Source organism: Castanea sativa, chromosome 1 (assembly GCF_040712315.1).
Source record: "Castanea sativa cultivar Marrone di Chiusa Pesio chromosome 1, ASM4071231v1".
NCBI classification, from domain to species: domain Eukaryota; kingdom Viridiplantae; phylum Streptophyta; class Magnoliopsida; order Fagales; family Fagaceae; genus Castanea; species Castanea sativa.
Genome location: NC_134013.1, coordinates 86,893,199 through 86,901,786, shown reverse-complemented (window position 1 = coordinate 86,901,786; position 8,588 = coordinate 86,893,199). Strand labels below are relative to the sequence as shown.

The 8,588-nt window shown below is 31.3% G+C and overlaps 1 pseudogene; it reads right to left on the bottom strand.

Moving 5' to 3' along the window:
• Positions 1-627: 627 nt before the first annotated feature.
• Positions 628-4,526, bottom strand: LOC142622116 (11S globulin seed storage protein 2-like; annotated as a pseudogene).
• Between the last annotated feature and the right edge of the window lie 4,062 nt (positions 4,527-8,588).

The window sequence follows — 8,588 nt, the reverse complement described above, 5'->3', positions numbered from 1 at the left end:
TTAAGTTTGAATTTTACCGGTGAATAATTAAATTGCAGGAAATTTCATATTCTTTAATAAAGAATCACTTTTATCTTGGTTGGATCGTAAAAAGTATATTTAAATTTATGATAAACATGCTCAAAATTGGCTATCTTCAGTCAAAATTAGAGTTTGGCCATAAATATGAGAAATTCATCATTTTGAAGTCTGATCAAGGTCAACAAGTCCAGTGAAACCAAATTTTGGAAGTCTTTTGGCAGAATAATATTTTTGGTACATCCATGTATTGCAATAAATATTTTGAGAAAATTAATCATAGCTAGGCCAAAATGGGGCGCTGTCACCGACTCACCCACCAATTTGTCACCACCCCTTTATGGAATTCCATTGAGGCAAACCCAAAAGTTTCTTTCAATATTATGAAATTTACATTACATAAGAAGAAACATTTCTCATAATCCATTTGATATACAACAAAATGTCTAGATTTTATCTCTGGCATGTGAAATAATATTTATTTGGTACATATACGTTTGTGATTCCATAAATGTATTTTATTTATTAATTAATACTCCTATATTAGTAGTAACAACAAAATATGTTGTTACTTTTATTTTACATAACTACGAAACATTATATTTAAATGACCAGGATCTAATCAATTCTCAAAAGGAATGAGGATTGAGCTCTTGCCAATTTTTGACTTGAAAAGTTCCCCCAACTCGATAGAAACATTAAGGGAAGCTTCAATCACTGCAGGAGATAATGCCTCCCATACTGATTCCTTACTAGCTAAATCCTCGAGGATAGGCCTGCAGGGAAAAAATATATATTAACAATTTTTTTAATGTTTAAAATATTTCTGATTAATTTAAATATTAAATAAAAAAGTAACACCATTCAAGCTATATTTAAACCACAAGTTTCCTCTAAATCTATTGGGAGAAATCTTTTTCAACAAATTACATGACGATTTATAAAATTATTCATATTCATTAAATCATATATGATTTATTATTATTTTTAAAAAGTCCCATGCTTTAATAAATAGATACAATTAAGAATACACATGAATGATCATTTAAGCCGTCACAAATTTCCTCCAAACCAAATTGAGGTAAACTAAGTTTATATATATATATATATATATATAAAGTTTAGCTACAAAATTAGTTGTAACTTTAGGCTACAACTTTACTCAGTATATTTTTATTAGAGGTGAATTTTAACAAATCTATTACTGGATTATATCTTTTTCTTATATGTTCCATGCTTGCAAAATTTTCAGAAAATTAAAAATTAATGGTTATATCATCAATAAAATTGAAGATTAATAGTTATGTTATCAATAAATTATATATATATATATATATATATATATATATATATATATATATATATATAAAGTAAAATAAAACTAATGCTTAGTGCTTACTGCTTAGTCGTTGTTATAGACATGTTGGAGTAAGTGTGTTTCAAATTCTTAAACTATGCTTGTGTCCCACGTTGGTTAGAGATGAACTCTCATATAGGTTTATAAACCATAGCACCTTGAGTGGTAGATTGAAAGAAATGGGCTAAGGGTTAGAGTTGGGCTTGGGTTGAACTTAGACTTGTCTCTATCTCTCTTGGACCTCATTCCTTTTCTTTCCTTTTGCCTTAGCGCAATTTGATTCTGCCCGTTGGGGCATTTAATTTGCAGCCCGTTAGGGGCATTTAATGTGCAGCCCGTTGGAATGCACAGTAGCCGTTGGTGCATAGCCCAGCCTTCCCATCAATTAGCTTATAAACCCTACAAAACATATTATTCATTACATATTCTTCTCATCTTCTCCAGCCGTAGTAGCTCTCTGCCTCTCTGTTCTGTTCTGTTTTTTTGTTGGCTGCACAGAAATTTTCTGCACAGAAAATTTCAGCTTCATTTTTCTTAAGGAAAGGAAAGACAAGTAAGGTTGTTCCTAGTTCTTCTAACTTGAGTGTGTGATCAACTTGAAGAAATTACTATAGTCTAATCTTGGGGGGTTGTTCGGCCAAGAGAGCCATTTATACCGAGTTCTACTCCGGGTGGCACGAATCAACCTTTAAAGACAACGTATTTTGCGTGATTCTATAGTTTGTGAGATTTTTCTAACTCTATTTATTTATTTTTTTCATTGCTAAATTTTTAGGATTTGTATTGTTGAATCAAAACTTGTTTATTTAGCCATATTTTCCAACAAGACACACACTCGAGTCCATCTTCGCCTGCAAGTTTGGCAACTACAAAAAACCTTGGCACAACAAGCAAGTGACCAGGCTTTACTTCGGTGTCCAAGACTTGCTTACCATTAATGCCCACAATTTGAATCTGACCGGTCCTTTCACAACATAGATCAACTGAACTGAAAAATCAGTAGTATACGTAGGTGAACACATTGCTTTAGAATCAAGTTTAACGAGTTTAGCACTCAGCTCAGCTTGACCAAGAAAAGGAACTTGGCTTCTGTCAATGTAGTGACTAGTCCACCATTCTTGACACTTATATCAGGCAATGCATCATCAATGTTATAGACCAATTGGTTAGCACAGTCTTCGTTTGGTTTAGGCATTCTTTTTCCTTCCGGTAGCTTAATTATCAAAGCCTCCTTTTGGCTTTTTGCAAGCTTATTTGCATCATCTTTGTTCACATTATAAGCTCTAGTAAGGAACTCTGGTGAGAAACTTCCCATGATACCTTGAGCCCCACTTAAAAGGAAGAAGGTGAATTCTCCAGGAATATAAGACTCTGTAGTTTCACCCAAGAGTACAAAAGAAAACTCAGAATCTCCATCATTGAACCACCAGGAGACTACTCCTTGTGCTACAGGTATGACATCTTTCAATACTACCTCTTCTGATTTGTCAGGGAATACCATTCCAACTATTCCACCACTACCTGCACCAATTAATGACAAGTTAATAATAAAATTAACATGACTTCTTATGATTTATGTATAGTAAAATCACAAGGGGAAAGTTATTCATTAAAAAAAAAATCACAAGCGAGAGAATCAATTTTGATACCACTTCTTCGAAAGATAAAATTTTAATTGATTTTTTTATATATACAAACAACACTTAACCCAAAAATTTAAACTATTATTACTCACATTTTCATTTTTATTTAATGTGATCTTCACTATTAATTAATAAACTATACTACTTACATGTGAATATTCTAAAACCTATTCTACTAAAAATGTTTTTTTTATTTTTTATTTTTTTAAAGTCATTCGTCCTGCAGAGTGATATATAGATTTGTTATAAATAGACATATTGCACTAACCTTCAAGAATATATGCGATTTTGGAAGAATCTGAATAGTGGGGAAAAGCAAAGCCGCGTGGCTGCAGAACAATCTTATTAGCACCAACCTTGCCCTTGCCAAGAAACGGAAATTCAGAACTTGACCAACTATAGAGTGCTCCACCCTCTCCCTTGAAAACCTTTTGGGCAAACCTGGGTTTCAAGTCAAATTCCATCTTTTTCTTGCACTTCAACTGAAAAAAAAAAAAAAAAAAAAAAAAAAAAAACCCAAGCATGCATGTTGATTATTGTAATGTTAATGAACAGGAGTGGCTTGATACATTTGGGGCCCTAAAGTGAAAAATAAAATTTAGGTCTTTTATATATTTAAATATGACTTAAAAAATTAAATATTATTTAAATTCTAGTATCTTGTTTTAAATGCAAAATTATTATTAATTAACAAGAACCATGTAAATTTTTTTTATAGAAAGTTTATAAATACAAAAAATTTGACAAAACTTTTCATACCTGTTGATGTTATAGAATGACAGTGGCAAGCAAAAGAGTTGTGTTAGTGGTGGACTAGGTGAGAACTAGTAAACATTTGCCAACTCAACTATTGTGACAAATATTGTGATTTTTTTATTGCTCTTTTTCTTATGAAAAGTGCTACACGCACAATAGAACCCATTACTGAAATTATTTTGTTGCCATCAATAGCAGCCTATAACAATCTGTTAGGGCATGTTTGGTAAACTGCAATTAATAACAACTGTAATGTAATAGTTGTTTCTATACTTTAATTATTCTTTAGTTTGGTTATGTTTTTATTATAAGGAATAGTCATTCCTTAAGAATAGCTATTCTTCAAAATGAGGAATGACTATTCTTTCTTAAAATGTTATAATTAGTTATTCCTTAATAAGTGCAATAATTTCACAATTTAATATATTTCCTAATAAACAAACTTTCCATATACATCTAACAATTATAATAATAAAAAATCATAAAAAATAACACATATCTCTTTTAAATTTAAAAATAACAAATTTTAAGGAGATAAGTCAGGTGTTTAACAAACACAATTTTATTCATTAAAAAAACAAAAAAAAAACAAAATTCTCTGGCAGCAATGAATTTCGTGTACCTGTAATTCTGTAAATGTATTTGAGGCTAGAAAGAACACTAGCAAATAGCAATTTCCACTATATTGATAGAACTAAGGAAATATGTACTTTTCTTTTTTCTCTTTTGGAAACAAACTTAAAAGGAAACTATATGATGAGAAGAATGAAGAGGTACGTTGAGCAGTGCACTCCATTTATAGGCAAGTTTGAAATTAATCGAAGGTGGTCTTTGGTTGAGTATAAACACTGGCTCTTTTGTTGGAAGTACAGATGTCATTCATTCCTTGGCTGTTTACTTTTCATGTGGACTTTGTTTTTTGTTAGATAAACACTTACGTGTATACCCCATACTTGTACCATGCTTCGCCGACTTGTAGTCGTAGATCAATTTTTCTATGTCCTTTGCCAAATCGTTTTTGTTCAAAAAAACCTCTTTTTTGTTGACAACAATGATGTTGTCTCTTTAAATTTAGAAATTGTATTCGTAAGAGAGTCAAGAAACCATCAAGGCCTGTCCTTACTCTCATCTTTCTTGTGAATCCTAGGCTGTCCTTACACTCAAACCATGATATAAATAAATTTATTTCATGGTTTTCTTATGAATCCTAATTCCTAAGCCTATCCTTTTTATGGTTTTTATCGAATATATTTATTTCATTTTTTGAGTTAAATAAGAAAAATTCTAGTGGTTAAAAAAATGTAACAACATTTTTATAATATAATTGTTTTAAGTTGTAGTGGACCCATGTATACTATTTTTATTTAATTTAATTTTGATGTTTGATGGGCTAAGAGCATTCACAGCAGTGGAGCTAAAGTTACTTTATCTATTTTACCTACTCATTTTACAAAACATGCTGCAGCAGTGGATCTATTTTAACTTTCAACACAATAAAATAATATAAACATCACAATAAAATAATATATCTACTACAATAAAATAATATATCCAATACAATAAAATAATATATCCACTACAATAAACAACAATCACAACTACCCACAACCGCAACTGCAACCGCTGCCACTACCGCCGCCGCCACCGCAATTGCTACCACCGCCACTACCACTGCCGCCGCCGCCGCCGCCGCAACAATCTTTATTTTTTCTTCTTCTTCTATTTATTCTCAAGAATTATATTTTTCAAAAAAAAATGTTACATCCACAATATTTTTTACAATACTTTCACGAGAATCATAACAAAATCTTATATGGAAAATTGTTACTAATTCTAATTTGATCCCGCCACTAAAATTATATTTTTACTCACCAATATTAGCTAATTACTTAAAAATTTATTGTGAAAATATTGTAAAAATATTTTTAAATTGACATGTCTTATTCTTTGCTTTTCTTTCATCCGTTTCTTTTACTCACCACACACGTAGATAGGATTCCATCCACTCCTTTTTTTTTTCTTTACTTTCCCCTTTCTCCAAACCCACCCTCACTCTTTCTTTCTGCCTCCAGCTCTCTCGTTTTCTCCTCTCTTCTTCTTCTTCTTTTTTTTTTTTTTTTTTTTTTTTTTTTTTTTCATCTTCTACTTGATTCCATAAATTCTCTAGCTCTTTTTGTGGTTTGGGTTCGTGTGTTTGGGTCCGTGTAGATCGGTAGTGGTGGTGGGTTTGCTCATCAATGGTTTTTTTTTTTTCCTTCTATTTTTGAGATGGGTTTGGTGATTGGTGGTAGTAGGTTGATGGTGTTAGTTTTGGTTTTGGTTGTGTTGATGGTGGTGTGGATTTAATGGGTTTTGGGGTTATTTTGGTTGTTGTTGGTGGTGGTTCATGGTGGATTTATGGGTTTAGTGGTGGTGGATTTATGGGTTTTTGTGTGTTGGAGGTGGTGGAGGTGTGTGTATGGTGTTGGAGAGGTTGCTAATTTTTTTTTTTTTTTTTTTTTGTGATTGTTGAGGTGTGTGTGGTGGTGAGGTGGTGGAAGAGACAGTGTCGGCTTGGGTCAGTGACGTTGAGGCCGGCGGCTTAGGACTTGGGTCGGCTTTGGTCGGTGACGTTGAGGCTGGCGGAGGTGCGGGTCGGAGACTTTGAGGCAGAGAGGTGGGAGGGACTGAGAGAGAGAGAGGCACCATTTTTATTATTTTACTCTGGCTGGGAATAAAATATTATTTTTTTTGTTTAGCTCTGATGAACAGTGCACATCTATCCATAGATGTGCACTGTAGCAATCAGCTAAAAAAAAATAGCTTTAGCTCCACTGCTGGAGCATGCATTTTGGTGTTAGAAGAGCAAAAAAATACCAATATACCTATTTACCTCCACTGCTGTGGATGCTCTAATAACGTAGCTTCTTCTTCTTCTTCTTTTCTTTTCTTTTCTTTCTTTTTTTTTTTTTTGGCTGCTGAATAACTTAGCTTGTTGTGATATTTGACATAGAAGAACTGAATTTAAAGATATATCCATAATTATGTTATTTAAAATTTTAAATGATATGACATTCTATACACGATAAATCTAAGAAAAAAAAATTAACTATTAAATAGATTTTCTCCCAGGGGAGACAATACCATATTAGAAGTTATTTAATTTGGTTTGATTAGGGAAATTAAACATTTCGGTTTTGATAATACTAATGTACCATTTAGGGTTTATCGTTAATTTTATATATTTAAATATATAGATAAATAGTAAAAATATTTATTTATTTACTTATATGCCTCACGAGGTAAATTTTATATAGATTATTAAAACTATATATATAAAATCATAAGTTCACATCTCATTTAATATGTTAATGAACTAACTAAAATGTCAATTTATTATTAATAATAGACAATTGATGTACTATTATAATAATAATAATAGCACACAATGTGAAACATGTTTTGTACGTGTTTTTGACATTTTGTTTACACTATTAATTAGGGTGGCCCTTAAAATTCGGCATGTGTATAAGTATTGAAGGCCTGTCCTTTCTTTCATCTTCCATATGAAGGCTATCTAAACTATATAGGCCTGTCCTTCATGTCTCTTCCTTTTATTTTTCCTCTTGAGTTTTTACAACTCATGCCGTCTCTTCCTTTCCCTCCTATTTATCCTATTAAGTTTTTGCACCTCATGCGCTGTTGTACACTTTTCAGGTTATAGGGACAGCGTGCTAGCCTAGGAGTTTGGTTTAATATAGAGAAGATATTTGGTATCAAATGAAATCATGTTAACAGTATCAAAATTTAATAAGCGTGAGGCATGTCAGTAAAAAATAATTACTCCACTAACAAATAAAAGATATGTATTAGTGGACAGTTATTTTTACACATATGTCTCTCATTTATTGAATTTTGATACAGTTGATGTGGTATCATTTGATTCAAACTATTTTTTCTTAAGATAGAGAAATCCGATCCTTAGAAAGTCCATGTCACGATTAAGATTTTATTTTCTAAATTTAACTTTATAGAGTATATCACATTATTCAAATTTTAAATGACATAGCATGCATTTTAATTTTGTAATATTTAGTGTGCCTTTGGTTAGCTATTATAAATTGGTAAAACCCATCTTTTTATACCATTTGTGAGTCCCATGTGGGTCATGCATCAATGAATATTTATTTTTGCTTCGACAGCTTATTGTTCAACTGGTTTTGAATTTATTTATAGAAAACTATCTAATTTTCCGATGTTTTGTAATGAACTCGAAAATGAGTTCGAAAAATTTTTCTAGTGTTTGGTATACATAAATTTTTTATATAAACCCAAATAATGTAATCAATATAAAAATAAATGAAAAAAATAAAAAACCAAGTATGAATTTGGTTTTCAAACTAATTAAAATCTTTGACAAAAAAAATTGTCATTCTAATGTTGTAATATTTAAGTCCATGATAAATTGTATCAATCATACTTCTCATAATTCAAAATAACCACAAGCTCCATTTCAATTAGTTCAAAATGCCCCATAGGCTCACTAGTTTAATTTGCAAAATATTCTAGTACAAATAGTTTGATACATACCAAAATGTCAAATTGTCCAAATAGAGGTGACCAAATTCTAACAAAACGCACCTACATAATCTAATTGGCCTAAGGGGTTAACAAAGAAGCTCTACAACCATTGTGTATATGGAAAACTTGCATGTTATTTTTCAACATGAATGACCTAGCTTGTTTTTCATCCATATTCAAATGGTCAAATGAAGACGCAAGCATAGTATTCTCAAGTCCATCCATCTGTATAATTTCTTCATAACGATTACCAA